The sequence below is a fragment of the Dendrobates tinctorius genome, unplaced genomic scaffold (genome assembly GCF_039654945.1).
Source record: "Dendrobates tinctorius isolate UK_male_01 unplaced genomic scaffold, ASM3965494v1 ptg000019l, whole genome shotgun sequence".
Taxonomy (NCBI): Eukaryota; Metazoa; Chordata; class Amphibia; order Anura; family Dendrobatidae; genus Dendrobates; species Dendrobates tinctorius.
In genome coordinates this window covers 36,852,248-36,877,656 of record NW_027361687.1, presented here as the reverse complement: position 1 = coordinate 36,877,656, position 25,409 = coordinate 36,852,248, and positions in this window count along the sequence as shown.

Sequence of the window (25,409 nt, the reverse complement as noted above, 5' to 3'; positions counted from 1 at the left end):
TTGTTGATGTCATAATCATTTTGTTGATGTCATAATGATTTGATGATGTCATAATCATTTGATGTCATAATCATTGGATGATGTCATAATCATTTTGTTGATGTCATAATCATTTGATGATGTCATAATCATTAGATGATGTCATAATCATTTTGTTGATGTCATAATCATTTGATGATGCCATAATCATTTTGTTGATGTCATAATCATTTGATGATGTCATAATCATTAGATGATGTCATAATCATTTTGTTGATGTCATAATCATTTGATGATGTCATAATCATTTGATGTCATTATCATTGGATGATGTCATAATCATTTTGTTGATGTCATAATCATTTGATGATGTCATAATCATTTGATGTCATAATCATTGGATGATGTCATAATCATTTGATGATGTCATAATCATTTTGTTGATGTCATAATCATTTGATGATGCCATAATCATTTTGTTGATGTCATAATCATTTGATGATGCCATAATCATTTGATGTCATAATCATTGGATGATGTCATAATCATTTTGTTGATGTCATAATCATTTGATGATGTCATAATCATTTGATGTCATAATCATTGGATGATGTCATAATAATTTGATGATGTCATAATCATTTTGTTGATGTCATAATCATTTGATGATGCCATAATCATTTTGTTGATGTCATAATCATTTGATGATGTCATAATCATTAGATGATGTCATAATCATTAGATGATGTCATAATCATTTTGTTGATGTCATAATCATTTGATGATGCCATAATCATTTTGTTGATGTCATAATCATTTGATGATGTCATAATCATTAGATGATGTCATAATCATTTTGTTGATGTCATAATCATTTGATGATGTCATAATCATTAGATGATGTCATAATGATTTTGTTGATGTCATAATCATTGGATGATGTCATAATCATTGGATGATGTCATAATCATTTTGTTGATGTCATAATCATTGGATGATGTCATAATCATTTTGTTGATGTCATAATCATTTGATGATGTCATAATCATTTGATGTCATAATCATTGGATGATGTCATAATCATTTTGTTAATGTCATAATCATTTGATGATGTCATAATCATTAGATGATGTCATAATCATTTTGTTGATGTCATAATCATTTGATGATGTCATAATCATTTGGTGTCATAATCATTGGATGATGTCATAATCATTTTGTTGATGTCACAATCATTTGATGATGTCATAATCATTAGATGATGTCATAATCATTTTGTTGATATCATAGTCATTTGATGATGTCATAATCATTAGATGATGTCATAATCATTTTGTTGATGTCATAATCATTTGATGATGTCATAATCATTTTGTTGATGTCATAATCATTTTGTTGATGTCATAATGATTTGATGATGTCATAATCATTTGATGTCATAATCATTGGATGATGTCATAATCATTTTGTTGATGTCATAATCATTTGATGATGTCATAATCATTTGATGTCGTAATCATTGGATAATGTCATAATCATTTTGTTGATGTCATAATCATTACATGATGTCATAATTATTTTGTTGATGTCATAATCATTTTGTTGATGTCATAATCATTTGATTATGTCATAATCATTTGATGTCATAATCATTGGATGATGTCATAATCATTTTGTTGATGTCATAATCATTTGATGATGTCATAATCATTAGATGATGTCATAATCATTTTGTTGATGTCATAGTCATTTGATGATGTCATAATCATTTGATGTCATATTGATTGCATGATGTCATAATCATTTTGTTGATGTCATAATGATTTGATGATGTCATAATCATTTGATGTCATAATCATTGGATGATGTCATAATCATTTTGTTGATGTCATAATCATTTGATGATGTCATAATCATTAGATGATGTCATAATCATTTTGTTGATGTCATAATCATTTGATGATGTCATAATCATTTGATGATGTCATAATCATTTGATGTCATAATCATTGGATGATGTCATGATCATTTTGTTGATGTCATAATCATTTGATGATGTCGTAATCATTAGATGATGTCATAATCATTTGATGTCATAATCATTGGATGATGTCATAATCATTTTGTTGATGTCATAATCATTTGATGATGTCATAATCATTTGATGTCATAATCATTGGATGATGTCAAAATCATTTGATGATGTCATAATCATTTTGTTGATGTCATAATCATTTGATGTCATAATCATTGGATAATGTCATAATCATTTTGTTGATGTCATAATCATTACATGATGTCATAATTATTTTGTTGATGTCATAATCATTTTGTTGATGTCATAATCATTTGATTATGTCATAATCATTTGATGTCATAATCATTGGATGATGTCATAATCATTTTGTTGATGTCATAATCATTAGATGATGTCATAATCATTTTGTCGATGCCATAATCATTTGATGATGTCATAATCATTTTGTTGATGTCATAATCATTTTGTTGATATCATAATGATTTGATGATGTCATAATCATTTGATGTCATAATCTTTGGATGATGTCATAATCATTTTGTTGATGTCATAATCATTTGATGTCATAATCATTGGATGATGTCATAATCATTGGATGATGTCATAATCATTTTGTTGATGTCACAATCATTTGATGATGTCATAATCATTTGATGTCATAATCATTGGATGATGTCATAATCATTTTGTTGATGTCATAATCATTTGATGATGTCATAATCATTTGATGTCATAATCATTGGATGATGTCATAATCATTTGATGATGTCATAATCATTTGATGATGTCATAATCATTTTGTTGATGTCATAATCATTTGATGATGTCATAATCATTTGATGTCATAATCATTGGATGATGTCATAATCATTGGATGATGTCATAATCATTTTGTTGATGTCATAATCAATGGATGATGTCATAATCATTTTGTTGATGTCATAATCATTTGATGATGTCATAATCATTTGATGTCATAATCATTGGATGATGTCATAATCATTTTGTTGATGTCATAATCATTTGATGATGTCATAACCATTAGATGATATCATAATCATTTTGTTGATGTCATAATCATTTGATGATGTCATAATCATTTGATGTCATAATCATTGGATGATGTCATAATCATTTTGTTGATGTCATAATCATTTGATGATGTCATAATCATTAGATGATGTCATAATCATTTTGTTGATATCATAGTCATTTGATGATGTCATAATCATTAGATGATGTCATAATCATTTTGTTGATGTCATAATCATTTGATGATGTCATAATCATTTTGTTGATGTCATAATCATTTGATGATGTCATAATCATTTGATGTCATAATCATTGGATGATGTCATAATCATTTTGTTGATGTCATAATCATTTGATGATGTCATAATCATTAGATGATGTCATAATCATTAGATGATGTCATAATCATTTTGTTGATGTCATAATCATTTGATGATGTCATAATCATTTGATGTCATAATCATTGGATGATGTCATAATCATTTTATTGATGTCATAATCATTTGATGATGTCATAATCATTAGATGATGTCATAATCATTTTGTTGATATCATAGTCATTTGATGATGTAATAATCATTAGATGATGTCATAATCATTTTGTTGATGTCATAATCATTTGATGATGTCATAATCATTTTGTTGATGTCATAATCATTCTGTTGATGTCATAATGATTTGATGATGTCATAATCATTTGATGTCATAATCATTGGATGATGTCATAATCATTTGATGTCATAATCATTGGATAATGTCATAATCATTTTGTTGATGTCATAATCATTACATGATGTCATAATTATTTTGTTGATGTCATAATCATTTTGTTGATGTCATAATCATTTGATTATGTCATAATCATTTGATGTCATAATCATTGGATGATGTCATAGTCATTTTGTTGATGTCATAATCATTTGATGATGTCATAATCATTAGATGATGTCATAATCATTTTGTTGATGTCATAGTCATTTGATGATGTCATAATCATTTGATGTCATATTCATTGCATGATGTCATAATCATTTTGTTGATGTCATAATGATTTGATGATGTCATAATCATTTGATGTCATAATCATTGGATGATGTCATAATCATTTTGTTGATGTCATAATCATTTGATGATGTCATAATCATTAGATGATGTCATAATCATTTTGTTGATGTCATAATCATTTGATGATGTCATAATCATTTGATGTCATAATCATTGGATGATGTCATAATCATTTTGTTGATGTCATAATCATTTGATGATGTCATAATCATTTGATGTCATAATCATTGGATGATGTCATAATCATTTTGTTGATGTCATAATCATTTGATGATGTCATAATCATTTTGTTGATGTCATAATCATTTTGTTGATGTCATAATGATTTGATGATGTCATAATCATTTGATGTCATAATCATTGGATGATGTCATAATCATTTTGTTGATGTCATAATCATTTGATGATGTCATAATCATTAGATGATGTCATAATCATTTTGTTGATGTCATAATCATTTGATGATGCCATAATCATTTTGTTGATGTCATAATCATTTGATGATGTCATAATCATTAGATGATGTCATAATCATTTTGTTGATGTCATAATCATTTGATGATGTCATAATCATTTGATGTCATAATCATTGGATGATGTCATAATCATTTGATGATGTCATAATCATTTTGTTGATGTCATAATCATTTGATGATGCCATAATCATTTTGTTGATGTCATAATCATTTGATGATGTCATAATCATTAGATGATGTCATAATCATTTTGTTGATGTCATAATCATTTGATGATGTCATAATCATTTTGTTGACGTCATAATCATTTGATGATGTCATAATCATTTGATGTCATAATCATTGGATGATGTCATAATCATTTTGTTGATGTCATAATCATTTGATGATGTCATAATCATTTGATGTCATAATCATTGGATGATGTCATAAACATTTTGTTGATGTCATAATCATTTGATGTCATAATCATTGGATGATGTCATAATGATTTTGTTGTTGTCATAATCATTTGATGATGTCATAATCATTTTGTTGTTGTCATAATCATTTGATGATGTCACAATCATTGGATGATCTCATAATCATTTTGTTGATGTCATAATCAATTGATGATGTCACAATCATTGGATGATCTCATAATCATTTTGTTGATGTCATAATCAATTGATGATGTCATAATCATTAGATGATGTCATAATCATTTTCTTGATGTCATAATGATTTGATGATGTCATAATCATTTTGTTGATGTCATAATCATTTGATGATGTCATAATCATTAGATGATGTCATAATCATTTTGTTGATGTCATAATCATTTGATGATGTCATAATCATTTGATGTCATAATCATTGGATGATGTCATAATCATTTTGTTGATGTCATAATCATTTGATGATGTCATAATCATTAGATGATGTCATATTGATTTGATGATGTCAAAATCATTTGATGTCATAATCATTGGATGATGTCATAATCATTTTGTTGATGTCATAATCATTAGATGATGTCATAATCATTAGATGATGTCATAATCATTTTGTCGATGTCATAATCATTTGATGATATCATAATCATTGGATGATGTCATAATCATTTTGTTGATGTCATAATCATTGGATGATGTCATAATCATTGGATGATGTCATAATCATTTTGTTGATGTCATAATCATTTGATGATGTCATAATCATTAGATGATGTCATAATCATTTTGTTGATGTCATAATCATTTGATGATGTCATAATCATTTTGTTGATGTCAAAATCATTTGATGATGTCATAATCATTTGATGTCATAATCATTGGATGATGTCATAATCATTTTGTTGATGTCATAATCATTTGATGATGTCATAATCATTAGATGATGTCATAATCATTTTGTTAATGTAATAATCATTTGATGATGTCATAATCATTTGATTTCATAATCATTGGATGATGTCATAATCATTTTGTTGATGTCATAATCATTTGATGATGTCATAATCATTAGATGATGTCATAATCATTTTGTTGATGTCATAATCATTTGATGTCATAATCATTTTGTTGATGTCATAATGATTTGATGATGTCATAATCATTTGATGTCATAATCATTGGATGATGTCATAATCATTTTGTTGATGTCATAATCATTTGATGATGTCATAATCATTAGATGATGTCATAATCATTTTGTTGATGTCATGATCATTTGATGATGTCATAATCATTTTGTTGATGTCATAATCATTTGATGATGTCATAATCATTTTGTTGATGTCATAATCATTTGATGATGTCACAATCATTGGATGATCTCATAATCATTTTGTTGATGTCATAATCAATTGATGATGTCATAATCATTAGATGATGTCATAATCATTTTGTTGATGTCATAATGATTTGATGATGTCATAATCATTTTGTTGATGTCATAATCATTTGATGATGTCATAATCATTTGATGTCATAATCATTGGATGATGTCATAATCATTTTGTTGATGTCATAATCATTTGATGATGTCATAATCATTAGATGATGTCATAATCATTTTGTTGATGTCATAATCATTTGATGATGTCATAATCATTTGATGTCATAATCATTGGATGATGTCATAATCATTTTGTTGATGTCATAATCATTTGATGATGTCATAATCATTAGATGATGTCATAATCATTTTGTTGATGTCATAATCATTTGATGATGTCATAATCATTTTGTTGATGTCATAATCATTTGATGATGTCATAATCATTTTGTTGATGTCATAATCATTTGATGATGTCACAATCATTGGATGATCTCATAATCATTTTGTTGATGTCATAATCACTTGATGATGTCATAATCATTAGATGATGTCATAATCATTTTGTTGATGTCATAATGATTTGATGATGTCATAATCATTTTGTTGATGTCATAATCATTTGATGATGTCATAATCATTTGATGTCATAATCATTGGATGATGTCATATTCATTTTGTTGATGTCATAATCATTTGATGATGTCATAATCATTAGATGATGTCATAATCATTTTGTTGATGTCATAATCATTTGATGATGTCATAATCATTTGATGTCATAATCATTGGATGATGTCATAATCATTTTGTTGATGTCATAATGATTTGATGATGTCATAATCATTGGATGATGTCATAATCATTGGCTGATGTCATAATCATTTTGTTTATGTCATAATCATTTGATGATGTCATAATCATTTAATGTCATAATCATTGGATGATGTCATAATCATTTGATGATGTCATAATCATTTTGTTGATGTCATAATCATTTGATGTCATATTCATTTTGTTGATGTCATAATGATTTGATGATGTCATTATCATTTGATGTCATAATCATTGGATGATGTCATAATCATTTTGTTGATGTCATAATCATTAGATGATGTCATAATCATTGGATGATGTCATAATCATTGGATGATGTCATAATCATTTTGTTGATGTCATAATCATTTGATGATGTCATAATCATTAGATGATGTCATAATCATTTTGTTGATGTCATAATCATTTGATGATGTCATAATCATTGGATGATGTCATAATCATTTTGTTGATGTCATAATCATTTGATGATGTCATAATCATTAGATGATGTCATAATCATTTTGTTGATGTCATAATCATTTGATGATGTCATAATCATTTTGTTGATGTCATATTGATTTGATGATGTCAAAATCATTTGATGTCATAATCATTGGATGATGTCAAAATCATTTTGTTGATGTCATAATCATTTGATGATGTCATAATCATTAGATGATGTCATAATCATTTTGTCGATGTCATAATCATTTGATGATGTCATAATCATTGGATGATGTCATAATCATTTTTTTGATGTCATAATCATTGGATGATGTCATAATCATTGGATGATGTCATAATCATTTTGTTGATGTCATAATCATTTGATGATGTCATAATCATTAGATGATGTCATAATCATTTTGTTGATGTCATAATCATTTGATGATGTCATAATCATTTTGTTGATGTCAAAATCATTTGATGATGTCATAATCATTTGATGTCATAATCATTGGATGATGTCATAATCATTTTGTTGATGTCATAATCATTTGATGATGTCATAATCATTAGATGATGTCATAATCATTTTGTTGATGTAATAATCATTTGATGATGTCATAATCATTTGATTTCATAATCATTGGATGATGTCATAATCATTTTGTTGATGTCATAATCATTTGATGATGTCATAATCATTAGATGATGTCATAATCATTTTGTTGATGTCATAATCATTTGATGTCATAATCATTTTGTTGATGTCATAATCATTTTGTTGATGTCATAATGATTTGATGATGTCATAATCATTTGATGTCATAATCATTGGATGATGTCATAATCATTTTGTTGATGTCATAATCATTTGATGATGTCATAATCATTTTGTTGATGTCATAATCATTTGATGATGTCATAATCATTTTGTTGATGTCATAATCATTTGATGATGTCACAATCATTGGATGATCTCATAATCATTTTGTTGATGTCATAATCAATTGATGATGTCATAATCATTAGATGATGTCATAATCATTTTGTTGATGTCATAATGATTTGATGATGTCATAATCATTTTGTTGATGTCATAATCATTTGATGATATCATAATCATTTGATGTCATAATCATTGGATGATGTCATAATCATTTTGTTGATGTCATAATCATTTGATGATTTCATAATCATTAGATGATGTCATAATCATTTTGTTGATGTCATAATCATTTGATGATGTCATAATCATTTGATGTCATAATCATTGGATGATGTCATAATCATTTTGTTGATGTCATAATCATTTGATGATGTCATAATCATTAGATGATGTCATAATCATTTTGTTGATGTCATAATCATTTGATGATGTCATAATCATTTTGTTGATGTCATATTGATTTGATGATGTCAAAATCATTTGATGTCATAATCATTGGATGATGTCATAATCATTTTGTTGATGTCATAATCATTTGATGATGTCATAATCATTTTGTTGATGTCATAATCATTGGATGATGTCATAATCATTGGATGATGTCATAATCATTTTGTTGATGTCATAATCATTTGATGATGTCATAATCATTAGATGATGTCATAATCATTTTGTTGATGTCATAATCATTTGATGATGTCATAATCATTTTGTTGATGTCAAAATCATTTGATGATGTCATAATCATTTGATGTCATAATCATTGGATGATGTCATAATCATTGGATGATGTCATAATCATTTTGTTGATGTCATAATCATTTGATGATGTCATAATCATTAGATGATGTCATAATCATTTTGTTGATGTCATAATCATTTGATGATGTCATAATCATTTTGTTGATGTCAAAATCATTTGATGATGTCATAATCATTTGATGTCATAATCATTGGATGATGTCATAATCATTTTGTTGATGTCATAATCATTTGATGATGTCATAATCATTAGATGATGTCATAATCATTTTGTTGATGTAATAATCATTTGATGATGTCATAATCATTTGATTTCATAATCATTGGATGATGTCATAATCATTTTGTTGATGTCATAATCATTTGATGATGTCATAATCATTAGATGATGTCATAATCATTTTGTTGATGTCATAATCATTTGATGTCATAATCATTTTGTTGATGTCATAATGATTTGATGATGTCATAATCATTTGATGTCATAATCATTGGATGATGTCATAATCATTTTGTTGATGTCATAATCATTTGATGATGTCATAATCATTAGATGATGTCATAATCATTTTGTTGATGTCATAATCATTAGATGATGTCATAATCATTTTGTTGATGTCATAATCATTTGATGATGTCATAATCATTTTGTTGATGTCATAATCATTTGATGATGTCACAATCATTGGATGATCTCATAATCATTTTGTTGATGTCATTTTCAATTGATGATGTCATAATCATTAGATGATGTCATAATCATTTTGTTGATGTCATAATGATTTGATGATGTCATAATCATTTTGTTGATGTCATAATCATTTGATGATGTCATAATCATTTGATGTCATAATCATTGGATGATGTCATAATCATTTTGTTGATGTCATAATCATTTGATGATGTCATAATCATTAGATGATGTCATAATCATTTTGTTGATGTCATAATCATTTGATGATGTCATAATCATTTGATGTCATAATCATTGGATGATGTCATAATCATTTTGTTGATGTCATAATCATTTGATGATGTCATAATCATTAGATGATGTCATAATCATTTTGTTGATGTCATAATCATTTGATGATGTCATAATCATTTTGTTGATGTCATATTGATTTGATGATGTCAAAATCATTTGATGTCATAATCATTGGATGATGTCATAATCATTTTGTTGATGTCATAATCATTTGATGATGTCATAATCATTAGATGATGTCATAATCATTTTGTCGATGTCATAATCATTTGATGATGTCATTATCATTGGATGATGTCATAATCATTTTGTTGATGTCATAATCATTGGATGATGTCATAATCATTGGATGATGTCATAATCATTTTGTTGATGTCATAATCATTTGATGATGTCATAATCATTAGATGATGTCATAATCATTTTGTTGATGTCATAATCATTTGATGATGTCATAATCATTTTGTTGATGTCAAAATCATTTGATGATGTCATAATCATTTGATGTCATAATCATTGGATGATGTCATAATCATTTTGTTGATGTCATAATCATTTGATGATGTCATAATCATTAGATGATGTCATAATCATTTTGTTGATGTAATAATCATTTGATGATGTCATAATCATTTGATGTCATAATCATTGGATGATGTCATAATCATTTTGTTGATGTCATAATCATTTGATGATGTCATAATCATTTTGTTGATGTCATAATCATTTGATGATGTCATAATCATTAGATGATGTCATAATCATTTTGTTGATGTAATAATCATTTGATGATGTCATAATCATTTGATGTCATAATCATTGGATGATGTCATAATCATTTTGTTGATGTCATAATCATTTGATGATGTCATAATCATTAGATGATGTCATAATCATTTTGTTGATGTCATAATCATTTGATGATGTCATAATCATTTGATGTCATAATCATTGGATGATGTCATAATCATTTTGTTGATGTCATAATCATTTGATGATGTCATAATCATTTGATGTCATAATCATTGGATGATGTCATAATCATTTTGTTGATGTCATAATCATTTGATGATGTCATAATCATTTTGTTGATGTCATAATCATTTTGTTGATGTCATAATGATTTGATGATGTCATAATCATTTGATGTCATAATCATTGGATGATGTCATAATCATTTTGTTGATGTCATAATCATTTGATGATGTCATAATCATTAGATGATGTCATAATCATTTTGTTGATGTCATAATCATTTGATGATGCCATAATCATTTTGTTGATGTCATAATCATTTGATGATGTCATAATCATTAGATGATGTCATAATCATTTTGTTGATGTCATAATCATTTGATGATGTCATAATCATTTGATGTCATTATCATTGGATGATGTCATAATCATTTTGTTGATGTCATAATCATTTGATGATGTCATAATCATTTGATGTCATAATCATTGGATGATGTCATAATCATTTGATGATGTCATAATCATTTTGTTGATGTCATAATCATTTGATGATGCCATAATCATTTTGTTGATGTCATAATCATTTGATGATGCCATAATCATTTGATGTCATAATCATTGGATGATGTCATAATCATTTTGTTGATGTCATAATCATTTGATGATGTCATAATCATTTGATGTCATAATCATTGGATGATGTCATAATAATTTGATGATGTCATAATCATTTTGTTGATGTCATAATCATTTGATGATGCCATAATCATTTTGTTGATGTCATAATCATTTGATGATGTCATAATCATTAGATGATGTCATAATCATTAGATGATGTCATAATCATTTTGTTGATGTCATAATCATTTGATGATGCCATAATCATTTTGTTGATGTCATAATCATTTGATGATGTCATAATCATTAGATGATGTCATAATCATTTTGTTGATGTCATAATCATTTGATGATGTCATAATCATTAGATGATGTCATAATGATTTTGTTGATGTCATAATCATTGGATGATGTCATAATCATTGGATGATGTCATAATCATTTTGTTGATGTCATAATCATTGGATGATGTCATAATCATTTTGTTGATGTCATAATCATTTGATGATGTCATAATCATTTGATGTCATAATCATTGGATGATGTCATAATCATTTTGTTAATGTCATAATCATTTGATGATGTCATAATCATTAGATGATGTCATAATCATTTTGTTGATGTCATAATCATTTGATGATGTCATAATCATTTGGTGTCATAATCATTGGATGATGTCATAATCATTTTGTTGATGTCACAATCATTTGATGATGTCATAATCATTAGATGATGTCATAATCATTTTGTTAATGTCATAATCATTTGATGATGTCATAATCATTTTGTTGATGTCATAATCATTTTGTTGATGTCATAATGATTTGATGATGTCATAATCATTTGATGTCATAATCATTGGATGATGTCATAATCATTTTGTTGATGTCATAATCATTTGATGATGTCATAATCATTTGATGTCGTAATCATTGGATAATGTCATAATCATTTTGTTGATGTCATAATCATTACATGATGTCATAATTATTTTGTTGATGTCATAATCATTTTGTTGATGTCATAATCATTTGATTATGTCATAATCATTTGATGTCATAATCATTGGATGATGTCATAATCATTTTGTTGATGTCATAATCATTTGATGATGTCATAATCATTAGATGATGTCATAATCATTTTGTTGATGTCATAGTCATTTGATGATGTCATAATCATTTGATGTCATATTGATTGCATGATGTCATAATCATTTTGTTGATGTCATAATGATTTGATGATGTCATAATCATTTGATGTCATAATCATTGGATGATGTCATAATCATTTTGTTGATGTCATAATCATTTGATGATGTCATAATCATTAGATGATGTCATAATCATTTTGTTGATGTCATAATCATTTGATGATGTCATAATCATTTGATGATGTCATAATCATTTGATGTCATAATCATTGGATGATGTCATGATCATTTTGTTGATGTCATAATCATTTGATGATGTCGTAATCATTAGATGATGTCATAATCATTTGATGTCATAATCATTGGATGATGTCATAATCATTTTGTTGATGTCATAATCATTTGATGATGTCATAATCATTTGATGTCATAATCATTGGATGATGTCAAAATCATTTGATGATGTCATAATCATTTTGTTGATGTCATAATCATTTGATGTCATAATCATTGGATAATGTCATAATCATTTTGTTGATGTCATAATCATTACATGATGTCATAATTATTTTGTTGATGTCATAATCATTTTGTTGATGTCATAATCATTTGATTATGTCATAATCATTTGATGTCATAATCATTGGATGATGTCATAATCATTTTGTTGATGTCATAATCATTAGATGATGTCATAATCATTTTGTCGATGCCATAATCATTTGATGATGTCATAATCATTTTGTTGATGTCATAATCATTTTGTTGATATCATAATGATTTGATGATGTCATAATCATTTGATGTCATAATCTTTGGATGATGTCATAATCATTTTGTTGATGTCATAATCATTTGATGTCATAATCATTGGATGATGTCATAATCATTGGATGATGTCATAATCATTTTGTTGATGTCACAATCATTTGATGATGTCATAATCATTTGATGTCATAATCATTGGATGATGTCATAATCATTTTGTTGATGTCATAATCATTTGATGATGTCATAATCATTTGATGTCATAATCATTGGATGATGTCATAATCATTTGATGATGTCATAATCATTTGATGATGTCATAATCATTTTGTTGATGTCATAATCATTTGATGATGTCATAATCATTTGATGTCATAATCATTGGATGATGTCATAATCATTGGATGATGTCATAATCATTTTGTTGATGTCATAATCAATGGATGATGTCATAATCATTTTGTTGATGTCATAATCATTTGATGATGTCATAATCATTTGATGTCATAATCATTGGATGATGTCATAATCATTTTGTTGATGTCATAATCATTTGATGATGTCATAACCATTAGATGATATCATAATCATTTTGTTGATGTCATAATCATTTGATGATGTCATAATCATTTGATGTCATAATCATTGGATGATGTCATAATCATTTTGTTGATGTCATAATCATTTGATGATGTCATAATCATTAGATGATGTCATAATCATTTTGTTGATATCATAGTCATTTGATGATGTCATAATCATTAGATGATGTCATAATCATTTTGTTGATGTCATAATCATTTGATGATGTCATAATCATTTTGTTGATGTCATAATCATTTGATGATGTCATAATCATTTGATGTCATAATCATTGGATGATGTCATAATCATTTTGTTGATGTCATAATCATTTGATGATGTCATAATCATTAGATGATGTCATAATCATTAGATGATGTCATAATCATTTTGTTGATGTCATAATCATTTGATGATGTCATAATCATTTGATGTCATAATCATTGGATGATGTCATAATCATTTTATTGATGTCATAATCATTTGATGATGTCATAATCATTAGATGATGTCATAATCATTTTGTTGATATCATAGTCATTTGATGATGTAATAATCATTAGATGATGTCATAATCATTTTGTTGATGTCATAATCATTTGATGATGTCATAATCATTTTGTTGATGTCATAATCATTCTGTTGATGTCATAATGATTTGATGATGTCATAATCATTTGATGTCATAATCATTGGATGATGTCATAATCATTTGATGTCATAATCATTGGATAATGTCATAATCATTTTGTTGATGTCATAATCATTACATGATGTCATAATTATTTTGTTGATGTCATAATCATTTTGTTGATGTCATAATCATTTGATTATGTCATAATCATTTGATGTCATAATCATTGGATGATGTCATAGTCATTTTGTTGATGTCATAATCATTTGATGATGTCATAATCATTAGATGATGTCATAATCATTTTGTTGATGTCATAGTCATTTGATGATGTCATAATCATTTGATGTCATATTCATTGCATGATGTCATAATCATTTTGTTGATGTCATAATGATTTGATGATGTCATAATCATTTGATGTCATAATCATTGGATGATGTCATAATCATTTTGTTGATGTCATAATCATTTGATGATGTCATAATCATTAGATGATGTCATAATCATTTTGTTGATGTCATAATCATTTGATGATGTCATAATCATTTGATGTCATAATCATTGGATGATGTCATAATCATTTTGTTGATGTCATAATCATTTGATAATGTCATAATCATTTGATGTCATAATCATTGGATGATGTCATAATCATTTTGTTGATGTCATAATCATTTGATGATGTCATAATCATTTTGTTGATGTCATAATCATTTTGTTGATGTCATAATGATTTGATGATGTCATAATCATTTGATGTCATAATCATTGGATGATGTCATAATCATTTTGTTGATGTCATAATCATTTGATGATGTCATAATCATTAGATGATGTCATAATCATTTTGTTGATGTCATAATCATTTGATGATGCCATAATCATTTTGTTGATGTCATAATCATTTGATGATGTCATAATCATTAGATGATGTCATAATCATTTTGTTGATGTCATAATCATTTGATGATGTCATAATCATTTGATGTCATAATCATTGGATGATGTCATAATCATTTGATGATGTCATAATCATTTTGTTGATGTCATAATCATTTGATGATGCCATAATCATTTTGTTGATGTCATAATCATTTGATGATGTCATAATCATTAGATGATGTCATAATCATTTTGTTGATGTCATAATCATTTGATGATGTCATAATCATTTTGTTGACGTCATAATCATTTGATGATGTCATAATCATTTGATGTCATAATCATTGGATGATGTCATAATCATTTTGTTGATGTCATAATCATTTGATGATGTCATAATCATTTGATGTCATAATCATTGGATGATGTCATAAACATTTTGTTGATGTCATAATCATTTGATGTCATAATCATTGGATGATGTCATAATGATTTTGTTGTTGTCATAATCATTTGATGATGTCATAATCATTTTGTTGTTGTCATAATCATTTTGTTGATGTCATAATGATTTGATGATGTCATAATCATTGGATGATGTCATAATCATTTTGTTGATGTCATAATCATTTGATGATGTCATAATCATTTGATGTCATACTCATTGGATGATGTCATAATCATTTGATGATGTCATAATCATTTTGTTGATGTCATAATCATTGGATGATGTCATAATCATTTTGTTGATGTCATAATCATTTGATGATGTCATAATCATTAGGTGATGTCATAATCATTTTGTTGATGTCATAATCATTTGATAATGTCATAATCATTTGATGTCATAATCATTGGATGATGTCATATTCATTTGATGATGTCATAATCATTAGATGATGTCATAATCATTTTGTTGATGTCATAATCATTTGATGATGTCATAATCATTTTGTTGATGTCATAATCATTTTGTAGATGTCATAATGATTTGATGATGTCATAATCATTTATTGTCATAATCTTTGGAAGATGTCATAATCATTTTGTTGATGTCATAATCATTTGATGGCATAATCATTGGATAATGTCATAATCATTTTGTTGATGTCATAATCATTCGATGATATCATAATCATTAGATGATGTCATAATCATTATGTTGATGTCATAATCATTTGATGATGTCATAATCATTTTGTTGATGTCATAATCATTTTGATGATGTCATAATCATTTGATGATGTCATAATCATTTTGATGATGTCATAATCATTTGATGATGTCATAATCCTTTGATGTCATAATCATTGGATGATGTCATAATCATTTTGTTGATGTCATAATCATTTGATGATGTCATAATCATTTGATGTCATAATCATTTTGTTGATGTCATAATCATTTGATAATGTCATAATCATTAGATAATGTCATAATCATTTTGTTGAAGTCATAATCATTGGATGTTGTCATAATCATTTGATGATGTCATAATCAGTTTGTTGATGTCATAACCATTGGATGATGTCATAATCATTGGATGAAGTCATAATCATTTTGTTGATGTCATAATCATTTGATGATGTCAAAATCATTTGATGTCATAATCATTTGATGATGTCATAATCATTTTGTTGATGTCAGAATCATTTTGTTGATGTCATAATGATTTGATGATGTCATAATCATTGGATGATGTCATAATCATTGGCTGATGTCATAATCATTTTGTTTATGTCATAATCATTTGATGATGTCATAATCATTTAATGTCATAATCATTGGATGATGTCATAATCATTTGATGATGTCATAATCATTTTGTTGATGTCATAATCATTTGATGTCATAATCATTTTGTTGATGTCATAATGATTTGATGATGTCATTATCATTTGATGTCATAATCATTGGATGATGTCATAATCATTTTGTTGATGTCATAATCATTTGATGATGTCATAATCATTTGATGTCATAATCATTGGATGATGTCATAATCATTTTGTTGATGTCATAATCATTTGATGATGTCATAATCATTAGATGATGTCATAATCATTTTGTTGATGTCATAATCATTTGATGATGTCATAATCATTTGATGTCATAATCATTGGATGATGTCATAATCATTTTGTTGATGTCATAATCATTTGATGATGTCATAATCATTTTGTTGATGTCATAATCATTTGATGATGTCATAATCATTTTGTTGATGTCATAATCATTTTGTTGATGTCATAATGATTTGATGATGTCAAAATCATTTGATGTCATAATCATTGGATGATGTCATAATCATTTTGTTGATGTCATAATCATTTGATGATGTCATAATCATTAGATGATGTCATAATCATTTTGTCGATGTCATAATCATTTGATGATGTCATAATTATTGGATGATGTCATAATCATTTTGTTGATGTCATAATCATTTGATGATGTCATAATCATTTGATGTCATAATCATTGGATGATGTCATAATCATTTTGTTGATGTCATAATCATTTGATGATGTCATAATCATTTGATGTCATAATCATTGGATGATGTCATAATCATTTTGTTGATGTCATAATCATTTGATGATGTCATAATCATTTTGTTGATGTCATAATCATTTTGTTGATGTCATAATGATTTGATGATGTCATAATCATTTGATGTCATAATCATTGGATGATGTCATAATCATTTTGTTGATGTCATAATCATTTGATGATGTCATAATCATTAGATGATGTCATAATCATTTTGTTGATGTCATAATCATTTGATGATGCCATAATCATTTTGTTGATGTCATAATCATTTGATGATGTCATAATCATTAGATTATGTCATAATCATTTTGTTGATGTCATAATCATTTGATGATGTCATAATCATTTGATGTCATAATCATTGGATGATGTCATAATCATTTTGTTCATGTCATAATCATTTGATGATGTCATAATCATTTGATGTCATAATCATTGGATGATGTCATAATCATTTGATGATGTCATAATCATTTTGTTGATGTCATAATCATTTGATGATGCCATAATCATTTTGTTGATGTCATAATCATTTGATGATGTCATAATCATTAGATGATGTCATAATCATTAGATGATGTCATAATCATTTTGTTGATGTCATAATCATTTGATGATGCCATAATCATTTTGTTGATGTCATAATCATTTGATGATGTCATAATCATTAGATGATGTTATAATCATTTTGTTGATGTCATAATCATTTGATGATGTCATAATCATTAGATGATGTCATAATCATTTTGTTGATATCATAGTCATTTGATGATGTCATAATCATTAGATGATGTCATAATCATTTTGTTGATGTCATAATCATTTGATGATGTCATAATCATTTTGTTGATGTCATAATCATTTTGTTGATGTCATAATGATTTGATGATGTCATAATCATTGGATGATGTCATAATCATTTTGTTGATGTCATAATCATTGGATGATGTCATAATCATTTTGTTGATGTCATAATCATTTGATGATGTCATAATCATTAGATGATGTCATAATCATTTTGTTGATGTCATAATCATTTGATGATGTCATAATCATTTGGTGTCATAATCATTGGATGATGTCATAATCATTTTGTTGATGTCATAATCATTTGATGATGTCATAATCATTAGATGATGTCATAATCATTTTGTTGATATCATAGTCATTTGATGATGTCATAATCATTACATGATGTCATAATCATTTTGTTGATGTCATAATCATTTGATGATGTCATAATCATTTTTTTGATGTCATAATCATTGGATGATGTCATAATCATTGGATGATGTCATAATCATTTTGTTGATGTCATAATCATTTGATGATGTCATAATCATTAGATGATGTCATAATCATTTTGTTGATGTCATAATCATTTGATGATGTCATAATCATTTTGTTGATGTCAAAATCATTTGATGATGTCATAATCATTTGATGTCATAATCATTGGATGATGTCATAATCATTTTGTTGATGTCATAATCATTTGATGATGTCATAATCATTAGATGATGTCATAATCATTTTGTTGATGTAATAATCATTTGATGATGTCATAATCATTTGATTTCATAATCATTGGATGATGTCATAATCATTTTGTTGATGTCATAATCATTTGATGATGTCATAATCATTAGATGATGTCATAATCATTTTGTTGATGTCATAATCATTTGATGTCATAATCATTTTGTTGATGTCATAATCATTTTGTTGATGTCATAATGATTTGATGATGTCATAATCATTTGATGTCATAATCATTGGATGATGTCATAATCATTTTGTTGATGTCATAATCATTTGATGATGTCATAATCATTTTGTTGATGTCATAATCATTTGATGATGTCATAATCATTTTGTTGATGTCATAATCATTTGATGATGTCACAATCATTGGATGATCTCATAATCATTTTGTTGATGTCATAATCAATTGATGATGTCATAATCATTAGATGATGTCATAATCATTTTGTTGATGTCATAATGATTTGATGATGTCATAATCATTTTGTTGATGTCATAATCATTTGATGATATCATAATCATTTGATGTCATAATCATTGGATGATGTCATAATCATTTTGTTGATGTCATAATCATTTGATGATTTCATAATCATTAGATGATGTCATAATCATTTTGTTGATGTCATAATCATTTGATGATGTCATAATCATTTGATGTCATAATCATTGGATGATGTCATAATCATTTTGTTGATGTCATAATCATTTGATGATGTCATAATCATTAGATGATGTCATAATCATTTTGTTGATGTCATAATCATTTGATGATGTCATAATCATTTTGTTGATGTCATATTGATTTGATGATGTCAAAATCATTTGATGTCATAATCATTGGATGATGTCATAATCATTTTGTTGATGTCATAATCATTTGATGATGTCATAATCATTTTGTTGATGTCATAATCATTGGATGATGTCATAATCATTGGATGATGTCATAATCATTTTGTTGATGTCATAATCATTTGATGATGTCATAATCATTAGATGATGTCATAATCATTTTGTTGATGTCATAATCATTTGATGATGTCATAATCATTTTGTTGATGTCAAAATCATTTGATGATGTCATAATCATTTGATGTCATAATCATTGGATGATGTCATAATCATTGGATGATGTCATAATCATTTTGTTGATGTCATAATCATTTGATGATGTCATAATCATTAGATGATGTCATAATCATTTTGTTGATGTCATAATCATTTGATGATGTCATAATCATTTTGTTGATGTCAAAATCATTTGATGATGTCATAATCATTTGATGTCATAATCATTGGATGATGTCATAATCATTTTGTTGATGTCATAATCATTTGATGATGTCATAATCATTAGATGATGTCATAATCATTTTGTTGATGTAATAATCATTTGATGATGTCATAATCATTTGATTTCATAATCATTGGATGATGTCATAATCATTTTGTTGATGTCATAATCATTTGATGATGTCATAATCATTAGATGATGTCATAATCATTTTGTTGATGTCATAATCATTTGATGTCATAATCATTTTGTTGATGTCATAATGATTTGATGATGTCATAATCATTTGATGTCATAATCATTGGATGATGTCATAATCATTTTGTTGATGTCATAATCATTTGATGATGTCATAATCATTAGATGATGTCATAATCATTTTGTTGATGTCATAATCATTAGATGATGTCATAATCATTTTGTTGATGTCATAATCATTTGATGATGTCATAATCATTTTGTTGATGTCATAATCATTTGATGATGTCACAATCATTGGATGATCTCATAATCATTTTGTTGATGTCATATTCAATTGATGATGTCATAATCATTAGATGATGTCATAATCATTTTGTTGATGTCATAATGATTTGATGATGTCATAATCATTTTGTTGATGTCATAATCATTTGATGATGTCATAATCATTTGATGTCATAATCATTGGATGATGTCATAATCATTTTGTTGATGTCATAATCATTTGATGATGTCATAATCATTAGATGATGTCATAATCATTTTGTTGATGTCATAATCATTTGATGATGTCATAATCATTTGATGTCATAATCATTGGATGATGTCATAATCATTTTGTTGATGTCATAATCATTTGATGATGTCATAATCATTAGATGATGTCATAATCATTTTGTTGATGTCATAATCATTTGATGATGTCATAATCATTTTGTTGATGTCATATTGATTTGATGATGTCAAAATCATTTGATGTCATAATCATTGGATGATGTCATAATCATTTTGTTGATGTCATAATCATTTGATGATGTCATAATCATTAGATGATGTCATAATCATTTTGTCGATGTCATAATCATTTGATGATGTCATTATCATTGGATGATGTCATAATCATTTTGTTGATGTCATAATCATTGGATGATGTCATAATCATTGGATGATGTCATAATCATTTTGTTGATGTCATAATCATTTGATGATGTCATAATCATTAGATGATGTCATAATCATTTTGTTGATGTCATAATCATTTGATGATGTCATAATCATTTTGTTGATGTCAAAATCATTTGATGATGTCATAATCATTTGATGTCATAATCATTGGATGATGTCATAATCATTTTGTTGATGTCATAATCATTTGATGATGTCATAATCATTAGATGATGTCATAATCATTTTGTTGATGTAATAATCATTTGATGATGTCATAATCATTTGATGTCATAATCATTGGATGATGTCATAATCATTTTGTTGATGTCATAATCATTTGATGATGTCATAATCATTTTGTTGATGTCATAATCATTTGATGATGTCATAATCATTAGATGATGTCATAATCATTTTGTTGATGTAATAATCATTTGATGATGTCATAATCATTTGATGTCATAATCATTGGATGATGTCATAATCATTTTGTTGATGTCATAATCATTTGATGATGTCATAATCATTAGATGATGTCATAATCATTTTGTTGATGTCATAATCATTTGATGATGTCATAATCATTTGATGTCATAATCATTGGATGATGTCATAATCATTTTGTTGATGTCATAATCATTTGATGATGTCATAATCATTTGATGTCATAATCATTGGATGATGTCATAATCATTTTGTTGATGTCATAATCATTTGATGATGTCATAATCATTTTGTTGATGTCATAATCATTTTGTTGATGTCATAATGATTTGATGATGTCATAATCATTTGATGTCATAATCATTGGATGATGTCATAATCATTTTGTTGATGTCATAATCATTTGATGATGTCATAATCATTAGATGATGTCATAATCATTTTGTTGATGTCATAATCATTTGATGATGCCATAATCATTTTGTTGATGTCATAATCATTTGATGATGTCATAATCATTAGATGATGTCATAATCATTTTGTTGATGTCATAATCATTTGATGATGTCATAATCATTTGATGTCATTATCATTGGATGATGTCATAATCATTTTGTTGATGTCATAATCATTTGATGATGTCATAATCATTTGATGTCATAATCATTGGATGATGTCATAATCATTTGATGATGTCATAATCATTTTGTTGATGTCATAATCATTTGATGATGCCATAATCATTTTGTTGATGTCATAATCATTTGATGATGCCATAATCATTTGATGTCATAATCATTGGATGATGTCATAATCATTTTGTTGATGTCATAATCATTTGATGATGTCATAATCATTTGATGTCATAATCATTGGATGATGTCATAATAATTTGATGATGTCATAATCATTTTGTTGATGTCATAATCATTTGATGATGCCATAATCATTTTGTTGATGTCATAATCATTTGATGATGTCATAATCATTAGATGATGTCATAATCATTAGATGATGTCATAATCATTTTGTTGATGTCATAATCATTTGATGATGCCATAATCATTTTGTTGATGTCATAATCATTTGATGATGTCATAATCATTAGATGATGTCATAATCATTTTGTTGATGTCATAATCATTTGATGATGTCATAATCATTAGATGATGTCATAATGATTTTGTTGATGTCATAATCATTGGATGATGTCATAATCATTGGATGATGTCATAATCATTTTGTTGATGTCATAATCATTGGATGATGTCATAATCATTTTGTTGATGTCATAATCATTTGATGATGTCATAATCATTTGATGTCATAATCATTGGATGATGTCATAATCATTTTGTTAATGTCATAATCATTTGATGATGTCATAATCATTAGATGATGTCATAATCATTTTGTTGATGTCATAATCATTTGATGATGTCATAATCATTTGGTGTCATAATCATTGGATGATGTCATAATCATTTTGTTGATGTCACAATCATTTGATGATGTCATAATCATTAGATGATGTCATAATCATTTTGTTGATATCATAGTCATTTGATGATGTCATAATCATTAGATGATGTCATAATCATTTTGTTGATGTCATAATCATTTGATGATGTCATAATCATTTTGTTGATGTCATAATCATTTTGTTGATGTCATAATGATTTGATGATGTCATAATCATTTGATGTCATAATCATTGGATGATGTCATAATCATTTTGTTGATGTCATAATCATTTGATGATGTCATAATCATTTGATGTCGTAATCATTGGATAATGTCATAATCATTTTGTTGATGTCATAATCATTACATGATGTCATAATTATTTTGTTGATGTCATAATCATTTTGTTGATGTCATAATCATTTGATTATGTCATAATCATTTGATGTCATAATCATTGGATGATGTCATAATCATTTTGTTGATGTCATAATCATTTGATGATGTCATAATCATTAGATGATGTCATAATCATTTTGTTGATGTCATAGTCATTTGATGATGTCATAATCATTTGATGTCATATTGATTGCATGATGTCATAATCATTTTGTTGATGTCATAATGATTTGATGATGTCATAATCATTTGATGTCATAATCATTGGATGATGTCATAATCATTTTGTTGATGTCATAATCATTTGATGATGTCATAATCATTAGATGATGTCATAATCATTTTGTTGATGTCATAATCATTTGATGATGTCATAATCATTTGATGATGTCATAATCATTTGATGTCATAATCATTGGATGATGTCATGATCATTTTGTTGATGTCATAATCATTTGATGATGTCGTAATCATTAGATGATGTCATAATCATTTGATGTCATAATCATTGGATGATGTCATAATCATTTTGTTGATGTCATAATCATTTGATGATGTCATAATCATTTG